The sequence below is a fragment of the Scyliorhinus torazame genome, chromosome 5, assembly GCF_047496885.1.
Source record: "Scyliorhinus torazame isolate Kashiwa2021f chromosome 5, sScyTor2.1, whole genome shotgun sequence".
Lineage (NCBI taxonomy): Eukaryota > Metazoa > Chordata > Chondrichthyes > Carcharhiniformes > Scyliorhinidae > Scyliorhinus > Scyliorhinus torazame.
This window is the reverse complement of record NC_092711.1, coordinates 329,772,180-329,785,394: the sequence shown is the minus strand read 5'-3', so window position 1 is coordinate 329,785,394 and position 13,215 is coordinate 329,772,180. Positions and strand designations below refer to the sequence as shown.

At 52.3% G+C, this 13,215-nt stretch overlaps 1 long non-coding RNA gene across 1 annotated transcript; it reads right to left on the bottom strand.

The window, feature by feature from the left end:
* Nucleotides 1-9,145: 9,145 nt before the first annotated feature.
* LOC140421339 (uncharacterized) lies at nucleotides 9,146-9,504 on the bottom strand. Its single transcript, XR_011946718.1, has 3 exons — nucleotides 9,439-9,504; nucleotides 9,339-9,388; nucleotides 9,146-9,188 (listed from the first exon to the last, which is right to left on the bottom strand). It is a non-coding gene; the product is annotated as an uncharacterized lncRNA (long non-coding RNA).
* Between the last annotated feature and the right edge of the window lie 3,711 nt (nucleotides 9,505-13,215).

Sequence of the window (13,215 nt, the reverse complement as noted above, 5' to 3'; positions counted from 1 at the left end):
ACACAGCCACCAACACGGGAACACCAACACAGCCACCAACACGGGAACACCAACACCAACACAGCCACCAACACGGGAACACCAACACCAACACAGCCACCAACACGGGAACACCAACACCAACACAGCCACCAACACGGGAACACCAACACCAACACAGCCACCAACACGGGAACACCAACACCAACACAGCCACCAACACGGGAACACCAACACCAACACAGCCACCAACACGGGAACACCAACACCAACACAGCCACCAACACGGGAACACCAACACCAACACAGCCACCAACACGGGAACACCAACACCAACACAGCCACCAACACGGGAACACCAACACCAACACAGCCACCAACACGGGAACACCAACACCAACACAGCCACCAACACGGGAACACCAACACCAACACAGCCACCAACACGGGAACACCAACACCAACACAGCCACCAATACGGGAACACCAACACCAACACAGCCACCAACACGGGAACACCAACACCAACACAGCCACCAATACGGGAACACCAACACCAACACAGCCACCAACACGGGAACACCAACACCAACACAGCCACCAACACGGGAACACCAACACCAACACAGCCACCAACACGGGAACACCAACACCAACACAGCCACCAACACGGGAACACCAACACCAACACAGCCACCAACACGGGAACACCAACACCAACACAGCCACCAACACGGGAACACCAACACCAACACAGCCACCAACACGGGAACACCAACACCAACACAGCCACCAATACGGGAACACCAACACCAACACAGCCACCAACACGGGAACACCAACACCAACACAGCCACCAATACGGGAACACCAACACCAACACAGCCACCAACACGGGAACACCAACACCAACACAGCCACCAACACGGGAACACCAACACCAACACAGCCACCAACACGGGAACACCAACACCAACACAGCCACCAATACGGGAACACCAACACCAACACAGCCACCAACACGGGAACACCAACACCAACACAGCCACCAACACGGGAACACCAACACCAACACAGCCACCAACACGGGAACACCAACACCAACACAGCCACCAACACGGGAACACCAACACCAACACAGCCACCAACACGGGAACACCAACACCAACACAGCCACCAACACGGGAACACCAACACCAACACAGCCACCAACACGGGAACACCAACACCAACACAGCCACCAACACGGGAACACCAACACCAACACAGCCACCAACACGGGAACACCAACACCAACACAGCCACCAACACGGGAACACCAACACCAACACAGCCACCAACACGGGAACACCAACACCAACACAGCCACCAACACGGGAACACCAACACCAACACAGCCACCAACACGGGAACACCAACACCAACACAGCCACCAACACGGGAACACCAACACCAACACAGCCACCAACACGGGAACACCAACACCAACACAGCCACCAACACGGGAACACCAACACCAACACAGCCACCAACACGGGAACACCAACACCAACACAGCCACCAACACGGGAACACCAACACCAACACAGCCACCAACACGGGAACACCAACACCAACACAGCCACCAATACGGGAACACCAACACCAACACAGCCACCAACACGGGAACACCAACACCAACACAGCCACCAATACGGGAACACCAACACCAACACAGCCACCAACACGGGAACACCAACACCAACACAGCCACCAACACGGGAACACCAACACCAACACAGCCACCAACACGGGAACACCAACACCAACACAGCCACCAACACGGGAACACCAACACCAACACAGCCACCAACACGGGAACACCAACACCAACACAGCCACCAATACGGGAACACCAACACCAACACAGCCACCAACACGGGAACACCAACACCAACACAGCCACCAACACGGGAACACCAACACCAACACAGCCACCAACACGGGAACACCAACACCAACACAGCCACCAACACGGGAACACCAACACCAACACAGCCACCAACACGGGAACACCAACACCAACACAGCCACCAACACGGGAACACCAACACCAACACAGCCACCAACACGGGAACACCAACACCAACACAGCCACCAACACGGGAACACCAACACCAACACAGCCACCAACACGGGAACACCAACACCAACACAGCCACCAACACGGGAACACCAACACCAACACAGCCACCAACACGGGAACACCAACACCAACACAGCCACCAACACGGGAACACCAACACCAACACAGCCACCAACACGGGAACACCAACACCAACACAGCCACCAACACGGGAACACCAACACCAACACAGCCACCAACACGGGAACACCAACACCAACACAGCCACCAACACGGGAACACCAACACCAACACAGCCACCAACACGGGAACACCAACACCAACACAGCCACCAATACGGGAACACCAACACCAACACAGCCACCAACACGGGAACACCAACACCAACACAGCCACCAACACGGGAACACCAACACCAACACAGCCACCAACACGGGAACACCAACACCAACACAGCCACCAACACGGGAACACCAACACCAACACAGCCACCAACACGGGAACACCAACACCAACACAGCCACCAACACGGGAACACCAACACCAACACAGCCACCAATACGGGAACACCAACACCAACACAGCCACCAACACGGGAACACCAACACCAACACAGCCACCAACACGGGAACACCAACACCAACACAGCCACCAACACGGGAACACCAACACCAACACAGCCACCAACACGGGAACACCAACACCAACACAGCCACCAACACGGGAACACCAACACCAACACAGCCACCAATAGGGGAACACCAACACCAACACGGGAACACCAACACCAACACAGCCACCAATAGGGCAACACCAACACCAACACAGCCACCAACACGGGAACACCAACACCAACACAGCCACCAATAGGGGAACACCAACACCAACACAGCCACCAACACGGGAACACCAACACCAACACAGCCACCAACACGGGAACACCAACACCAACACAGCCACCAACACGGGAACACCAACACCAACACAGCCACCAACACGGGAACACCAACACCAACACAGCCACCAACACGGGAACACCAACACCAACACAGCCACCAACACGGGAACACCAACACAGCCACCAACACGGGAACACCAACACCAACACAGCCACCAACACGGGAACACCAACACCAACACAGCCACCAACACGGGAACACCAACACCAACACAGCCACCAACACGGGAACACCAACACCAACACAGCCACCAACACGGGAACACCAACACCAACACAGCCACCAACACGGGAACACCAACACCAACACAGCCACCAACACGGGAACACCAACACCAACACAGCCACCAACACGGGAACACCAACACCAACACAGCCACCAACACGGGAACACCAACACCAACACAGCCACCAACACGGGAACACCAACACCAACACAGCCACCAACACGGGAACACCAACACCAACACAGCCACCAACACGGGAACACCAACACCAACACAGCCACCAACACGGGAACACCAACACCAACACAGCCACCAACACGGGAACACCAACACCAACACAGCCACCAACACGGGAACACCAACACCAACACAGCCACCAACACGGGAACACCAACACCAACACAGCCACCAACACGGGAACACCAACACCAACACAGCCACCAACACGGGAACACCAACACCAACACAGCCACCAATACGGGAACACCAACACCAACACAGCCACCAACACGGGAACACCAACACCAACACAGCCACCAACACGGGAACACCAACACCAACACAGCCACCAACACGGGAACACCAACACCAACACAGCCACCAACACGGGAACACCAACACCAACACAGCCACCAACACGGGAACACCAACACCAACACAGCCACCAACACGGGAACACCAACACCAACACAGCCACCAATACGGGAACACCAACACCAACACAGCCACCAACACGGGAACACCAACACCAACACAGCCACCAACACGGGAACACCAACACCAACACAGCCACCAACACGGGAACACCAACACCAACACAGCCACCAACACGGGAACACCAACACCAACACAGCCACCAACACGGGAACACCAACACCAACACAGCCACCAATAGGGGAACACCAACACCAACACGGGAACACCAACACCAACACAGCCACCAATAGGGCAACACCAACACCAACACAGCCACCAACACGGGAACACCAACACCAACACAGCCACCAATAGGGGAACACCAACACCAACACAGCCACCAACACGGGAACACCAACACCAACACAGCCACCAACACGGGAACACCAACACCAACACAGCCACCAACACGGGAACACCAACACCAACACAGCCACCAACACGGGAACACCAACACCAACACAGCCACCAACACGGGAACACCAACACCAACACAGCCACCAACACGGGAACCATGAAAATCACACAATCGTCATGGTGCAGAAGGAGGCCATTCGGCCCATTGAGTCTGCACTGGCTCGCTGAGAGAGCATTCAACCCAATCCCACTCCCCTGCCTTATTCCCGGAACTTTGCACATTCTTTCTTTCCAGGTAGCAATCCAATAACTCGATCAAACCTGCCTGCTCCGCCCTCTCAGGAAGTTCATTCCAGACTCCAAACGCCCTCTGTGTGAATATCTTTTCCTCATCACTTTTACTCCTTTTTCTCATTATGTTGAATCTGTGCTCTCTAAATCTTGATGTTCTCCTGACAGGGAACAGTTTCTCACTAATTACCCTGTCATACCCCTCAGGATCCTGAGTACATGGGGGGGGGGGGGTAAGGCCACGGAGGGGTGCGGCTACGGAGGGGTGAGGCTATTGAGGGGGGAGGCTATTGAGGGGGGGGGGCTATTGAGGAGTGAGGCTATTGAGGGGGGAGGCTATTGAGGAGTGAGGCTATTGAGGTGCGAGGCTATGAAGGAGTGAGGCTATTGAGGGGGGAGGCTATTGAGGGGCGAGGCTATGGAGGAGTGAGGCTATGGAGTGATTGGAAAGCAAGAACAATAAGAAATGGACGTGATAAGGAATCTCTCTATCTCGGGGTGCTACCCATTTTACGCTTGACATCAATTAAATATTCGGCTTTAAAATTCCAAATTGTGGTCCCATTAATTATCTAAAGAACCCAAAGCTGATTGTTTTAACTTTACAACCTCTGTCTGACAGACTTGTCCCATCGCCCCACCTACTGGCTGACTGGGATTCAGGGAATGCTGCCAAATTAGGCAGCATTCTCCAGGATTGTCCTTAATTCTCAGGAAATTAAACATTCATGTGTTGTGGATATTCTGGGAGATAAACTAAGCAGGCATCGAAAATAATGAACCAATCCACTACCCATGAGAATGTATTAGCCCCAACTCCATGAGTCTTTCTCCTGCCTATCAACCTCAATGACTGACAAAGTTAGAAATCTTCTGTTGCTTCATCTTGATTTGCTCCAGGCGTTTGGTTCTCAAAAAACTCTAATAAATTTGTCAAACAGGATTTGCCTTTAGTAATTCCATCAGCCAGTCTAATAAGGAAGCATCGCTTTGCTTCCCAGAAGGAGTGAGGCTGTGAGGATTGACGAGTTGACCAACCAATAGCCTGAGAGTGGGGGTGGGGTTTGTGGGAAGCCTTGTTAATTGGTTTCTCTTCCCTCCCCCACCCTCTCCTCCTCCCCCACCCTCTCCTCCTCCTCCTCTCCCCCACTGCCTTCCCTCCCAACCCCCTCTCCCACCCTCTCCTCCACCTCCTCTCCCCCACTGCCTTCCCTCCACACCCCCTCCCCCACCCTCTCCTCCTCCTCCTCTCCCCCACTGCCTTCCCTCCCCAACCCTCTCTCCCACCCTCTCCACCTCCTCCTCTCCCCCACTGCCTTCCCTCCCCAACCCCCTCCCCCACCCTCTCCTCCTCCTCCTCTCCCCCACTGCCTTCCCTCCCCAACCCTCTCTCCCACCCTCTCCTCCTCCTCCTCTCCCCCACTGCCTTCCCTCCCCGCCCCCTCTCCCACCCTCTCCTCCTCCTCTTCTCCCCCCCACTGCCTTCCCTCCCCAACCCCTCTCCCACCCTCTCCTCCTCCTCCTCTCCCCCACTGCCTTCCCTCCCCAACCCCCTCTCCCACCCTCTCCTCCTCCTCCTCTCCCCCACTGCCTTCCCTCCCCGCCCCTCCCCCACCCTCTCCTCCTCCTCCTCTCCCTCACTGCCTTCCCTCCCCAACTCCCTCTCCCACCCTCTCCTCCTCCTCCTCTCCCCCACTGCCTTCCCTCCCCAACCCTCTCTCCCACCCTCTCCACCTCCTCCTCTCCCCCACTGCCTTCCCTCCCAACCCCCTCCCCCACCCTCTCCTCCACCTCCTCTCCCTCACTGCCTTCCCTCCACACCCCCTTCCCCACCCTCTCCTCCTCCTCCTCTCCCCCACTGCCTTCCCTCCCCAACCCTCTCTCCCACCCTCTCCACCTCCTCCTCTCCCCCACTGCCTTCCCTCCCTGCCCCCTCCCCCACCCTCTCCTCCTCCTCCTCTCCCCCCACTGCCTTCCCTCCCCAACTCCCTCTCCCACCCTCTCCTCCTCCTCCTCTCCCCCACTGCCTTCCCTCCCCAACCCCCTCCCCACCCTCTCCACCTCCTCCTCTCCCCCACTGCCTTCCCTCCCCGCCCCCTCTCCCACCCTCTTCTCCTCCTCCTCTCCCCCACTGCCTTCCCTCTCCGCCCCCTCCCCCACCCTCTCCTCCTCCTCCTCTCCCCCCACTGCCTTCCCTCCCCAACCCCTCTCCCACCCTCTCCTCCTCCTATTCTCCCCCCACTGCCTTCCCTCCCCGCCCCCTCCCCCACCCTCTCCTCCTCCTCCTCTCCCCCACTGCCTTCCCTCCCCAACCCCCTCCCCCACCCTCTCCTCCTCCTCCTCTCCCCCACTGCCTTCCCTCCCCAACCCTCTCTCCAATCCTCTCCTCCTCCTCTTCTCCCCCACTGCCTTCCCTCCCCAACCCCCTCCCCCACCCTCTCCTCCTCCTCCTCTCCCCCACTGCCTTCCCTCCCCAACCCCCTCCCCCACCCTCTCCTCCTCCTCTTCTCCCCCCACTGCCTTCCCTCCCCAACCCCCTCTCCCACCCTCTCCTCCTCCTCCTCTCCTCCACTGCCTTCCCTCCCCAACCCCCTCCTCCACCCTCTCCTCCTCCTCCTCTCCCCCCACTGCCTTCCCTCCCCACCCCCTCTCCCACCCTCTCCCTCCTCCCCTCTCCCCCACTGCCTTCCCTCCCCAACCCCCTCTCCCACCCTCTCCTCCTCCTCCTCTCCCCCACTGCCTTCCCTCCCCAACCCCCTCTCCCACCCTCTCCTCCTCCTCCTCTCCCCCACTGCCTTCCCTCCCCAACCCCCTCCCCCACCCTCTCCTCCTCCTCTTCTCCCCCCACTGCCTTCCCTCCCCAACTCCCTCTCCCACCCTCTCCACCTCCTCCTCTCCCCCCACTGCCTTCCCTCCCCAACCCCCTCTCCCACCCTCTCCTCCTCCTCTCCCCCACTGCCTTCCCTCCCCGCCCCCTCTCCCACCCTCTCCTCCTCCTCCTCTCCCCCACTGCCTTCCCTCCCTGCCCCCCTCTCCCACCGTCCGCACCCCCTCGTACTGGGCAGTCAATGATTGAGAGGGTTGAGGCCGTGTAGCTCTGGCGTCTGGCCAATGTCCAGTAGCAGGTTGATGACCCAGGCCCTTTCAGATCTGTTTGTAAACTGACCCCTGGTTAGAGTTTTCCCCACTCTTCCAGCCGGGACTACAACAATTCCTCGTCTCCACCTACGTTCTCCTCCTCACCCTGAAGGCTCTACCTCATTATTATTGCTTTAGGTTCTCTCTTGTACCTCGTGCAAATCTGACACTCTTGCTGTTGAAGGCTGACACTGAACATCAGCAAGCTGTTCAACCCTGTAAGGCATCCCATCCTCGCCTCAACCTGTCCTCATGTATTTCCAACAAGGTCAGCAGTTGGGAACAGGAACCATTCTCCCCTACACCAACTCAGGGATACCGAGGTTCGTGAAAGATTGCCCTTCACAGGCCCAGTCCATTCAGTGAAAGCACAGAGTGGGAGTTGAGCCTGAAGACGTTACTCTGGAGGGTGAGGGGAATGCAGGGGTTGTTGTATGTTGAGGGAGGTCTCAGCGCGGTTTGGATGATGTCAGGGGTGTGGGGACTGAGTAGAAAGGGTGAGCTGATTCTGCATTGCTGCAGAAACTGCTTTTGTCCAGGTCACCATCAGTCACTGATTACCTCAAACTAACTAAGATTTACTCAGGCTGATGATGTTAATGTCTGAGTTAACGGCACCGATCTGAGAACCAATTCTTCACCAGGTTTAATAGATGTTAACATCTTCATACCTCAATGTGACTGACTGGAAATAAATATTGGCATCAGCTGACCCTTTGATTTGATCAAAGACGAACTGGATATTGGAGCCAAGAGAATGGAAAATGGGTTTGAAAGACAAATTCTGTTCCCATTAGTCGATACAGTGTAAGAGTTGAACTCTGCTGAATGTTTGTGTCAGTAACACGCAGCGAACAAAAGTTAAAATGCAAGATTCTACTCTGGTGTGATGCATCAAGACAACAGCTAATTACATCTCAAACAATGATAGAAATATTACAGATATCAGGTGAATAAAAACACAAAACAGTAAATGCTAAAATCTATAATATGCCTCGATATTAATAATAAATGAAGAATACGCTTTTTAAGAGTTTATAGATAATGATTCTCAATTATACAGTGATACCATTTATTTCATGAATTATATTGTTTGGGTACACTGTACTGAGTATACCTGGGGTACACTGTACTGAGTATACCTGGGGTACACTGTACTGAGTATACCTGGGGTACACTGTACTGAGTATACCTGGGGCACACTGTACTGAGTATACCTGGGGCACACTGTACTGAGTATACCTGGGGCACACTGTACTGAGTATACCTGGGGTACACTGTACTCGGTATACCTGGGAAACATTGTACTCGGTATACCTGGGAAACATTGTGCTCAGTATACCTGGGAAACATTGTACTCGGTATACCTGGGGTACACTGTACTGAGTATACCTGGGGCACACTGTACTGAGTATACCTGGGCCACAGTATACTCTGTAAACCTGGGGTACATTATACTCGGTATACCGGGGGTACACTGTACTCGGTATACCTGGGCCACAGTATACTCTGTATACCCGTGGGACACTGTACTCGGTATACCTGGGGTACACTGTACTGAGTATACCTGGGGTACACTGTACTCGGTATACCTGGGAAACATTGTACTCGGTATACCTGGGGTACACTGTACTGAGTATACCTGGGGTACACTGTACTCGGTATACCTGGGAAACATTGTGCTCGGTATACCTGGGAAACATTGTACTCGGTATACCTGGGAAACATTGTACTCGGTATACCTGGGGTACACTGTACTGAGTATACCTGGGGTACACTGTACTCGGTATACCTGGGAAACATTGTGCTCGGTATACCTGGGAAACATTGTGCTCGGTATACCTGGGAAACATTGTGCTCGGTATACCTGGGAAACATTGTACTCGGTATACCTGGGAAACATTGTACTCGGTATACCTGGGAAACATTGTGCTCGGTATACCTGGGAAACATTGTACTCGGTATACCTGGGAAACATTGTACTCGGTATACCTGGGAAACATTGTACTCGGTATACCTGGGAAACATTGTACTCGGTATACCCGGTAGACTGTACTCGGTATATCCGAGCTGCACTTTTCTTGTATATTTCTCACCCTTCCATATCCCACAATGCACTGTAATTGTGAATAATCCGAGTTTCACTTTAAGATTTTGCGCCCTCTGCACTTTTGTCACAAATTATTTTGCCACTAATGAACAATGAAATAATAATATATTGATTCATGTCTTGTTACATTATGAATAAATTATGAAAAGGAAAGCTGGATCTTGTGCTTATTAACCACGACCTTCAGCCTCTGTGTTGGAATTGGGATAGTTGGAGAGTGAATGATAGAATTCCTTCTTTTTCTTTATTCACTGATGAGCTTTTATTTGCATTGCCGCGGGTGATATCAGGCCCGTCCAATCAAACACGCCTTCTTACAACCTGCTCCGATATATAGGAGCGCAGAGGGCGCTCCAGTTAATGCTAACCACCTGAATAATTAACATCCAATTGATAGACATTAAACTCTCTGCGATCTTATTGAATGTGAGCTGATGTGAAAATGGTTGTGTTGAATCACAAGATCGTTACAGCAGCAGGAAGAGGCCTTGGTGACCCCAGTGAGGTGATGACAGCTGTATTGTAACGGGCAGCTGTGTTGTAAAGAGCAGCTGTATTGTAACGGGCAGCGATATTGTAACGGGCAGCGATATTGTAACGGGCAGCTGTATTGCAACGGGCAGTTGTATTGTAAAGAGCAGCTGTATTGTAACGGGCAGCTGTATTGTAACGGGCAGCTGTATGTAACGGGCAGCTGTATTGTAACGGGCAGCTGTATTGTAATGGACAGCTGTATTGTAAAGAGCAGCTGTATTGTAACGGGCAGCTGTATTGTAACGGGCAGCAGTATTGTAACAGGCAGCGATATTGTAACAGGCAGCGATATTGTAATGGGCAGCTGTATTGTAACGGGCAGCTGTATTGTAACGGGCAGCGATATTGTAACGGGCAGCTGTATTGTAACAGGCAGCGATATTGTAACGGGCAGCTGTATTGTAACGGGCAGCGATATTGTAACGGGCAGCTGTATTGTAACGGGCAGCGATATTGTAACGGGCAGCTGAATTGTAACGGGCAGCTGTATTGTAATGGGCAGCTGTATTGTAACGGGCAGCTGTATTGTAACGGGCAGCTGTATTGTAACGGGCAGCTGTATTGTAACAGGCAGCGATATTGTAACGGGCAGCTGAATTGTAACGGGCAGCTGTATTGTAACGGGCAGCTGTATTGTAACGGGCAGCTGTATTGTAACGGGCAGCTGTATTGTAACGGGCAGCTGTATTGTAATGGGCAGCTGTATTGTAACGGGCAGCTGTATTGTAACAGGCAGCGATATTGTAACGGGCAGCTGTATTGTAACGGGCAGCTGTATTGTAACGGGCAGCTGTATTGTAACAGGCAGCGATATTGTAACGGGCAGCTGTATTGTAACGGGCAGCTGTATTGTAACGGGCAGCTGTATTGTAACGGGCAGCTGTATTGTAACGGGCAGCTGTATTGTAACGGGCAGCTGTATTGTAATGGGCAGCTGTATTGTAACGGGCAGCTGTATTGTAATGGGCAGCTGTATTGTAACGGGCAGCTGTATTGTAATGGGCAGCTGTATTGTAACGGGCAGCTGTATTGTAACGGGCAGCTGTATTGTAACGGGCAGCTGTATTGTAACGGGCAGCTGTATTGTAATGGGCAGCTGTATTGTAACGGGCAGCTGTATTGTAATGGGCAGCTGTATTGTAACGGGCAGCTGTATTGTAATGGGCAGCTGTATTGTAACGGGCAGCTGTATTGTAATGGGCAGCTGTATTGTAACGGGCAGCTGTATTGTAACGGGCAGCTGTATTGTAACGGGCAGTTGATCGTGGTGATCTAACGGAACTTTTGAAAACTACTGTGGAGAAAAATGAGACACTATTGCAGATAATAAAGATTTGAAGGAAAACCCCATTAACTCGGAAAGTCAACTTTCACGTATGAAAGAGGAGTTGGCGAATGAAAAAGGAGAATTGATGGGAACCATTGAGAATCAGTCAGGAAAAGTGGAGCATTTGACTGAGGACCTGAACTAAAGGATTAACCTGAAAAAGCAAAAGTTGTCAAAGATTGATGCTGAGTTAAAGTTGGTGAAGAACATGCATCAGCAACATTTCTGAAGCATTGTGGAAAATACCTTCAACAAGAAAAGGGGGTTTTGGGAAGTGAGAATCATTGGTTAAATGCAGAATTAAAAAGCAAAGCTAACAAACTGTTCGTACTCTGTCGTGGGAAAAACAATGAGGTTGGTGAACTTCAAATCAAAATGGGGGAAATGAAGAAGAAGGTGGATGGGATGGAGTGTCACAATGTGGAAGTTGCTCCGGTGAAGACAAACTCATTGTGGAATAGGAATACAGTTGAGTAAAGAATTGATCCAGTAATATTACTGATTGCTATAGTGTGTACACTAATATGTATACTGACATCATCAGGAAGTGTGGGCATGCATGGGTTGCTGTTGTAGTTCATGAGGAAAGGTCGAAGGATTTTTCATCACTGCTGCCAGGTTATGTGTACACGCTGTACTGTTTATTTTATATTGTTGAAGTAAAGGCTATTAAGCATTTAAAACATACGTCTACCGTGCCAAGATATTACATCATTTTGGGGACGAGGAGAAGATTTTGAGCTTCAGCCTATTGAGTGAGATTTTGCTGCCTCGTTAGTTTGAACGAGATCGCCACGTGAGTGACGGCTTAGCTCTGATCCCGGCTATGAGAGTACGCTGACGGACACAAGCCAGCGGCACCGTGTCTATGTTCAGGACTGTCAGTGAGTTTGTGAAGGTGTACAAGGACTGGGCTGAGTATGTGGAAAGATTGGGACACACTTTCTTGGTGAATGGACTTGCTGGTGAGGCTAAACAGTGGTCAGTTCTCCTAAATGTGTGTGTGTGTGGCAAAGACTTACAAGATAATGAGGAATTTAGCAACACCACGGAAACCGGGGACATTTCATATTCGGATTTAGTTGCACTCATTCACAGTCAGCACATCCAAAGCCCTCAGTAATTGTCCAACATTTTAAATTCCAAAACCATTTTTGCAAGGCAGTCGGCAGCTAACTTTGTTGCTGAATTGTGTCAACCATCTGAGCATTGTGAGTTTGGGACTGTGTTAGAGGACATGCTCCGGGACAGATTAGTCTGTGGCATTAATGAGGACAGAATACAGCACCGCCTACTAGGAGAAGCCAAACTGACTTTCAAGAAAGCACTGTAAATTTCTCAAGGAATGGAAATGGCTGTAAAAAGTGTTAAAGGCATTCAAAAGGCCAAAGATGTGGTACAGGTGTGTGCCGGCGTCGAGAGAGCAAAGAGGCAGCAAACAAAAGGGCAAAAGCAGTGGAATGTTTCAGGTGT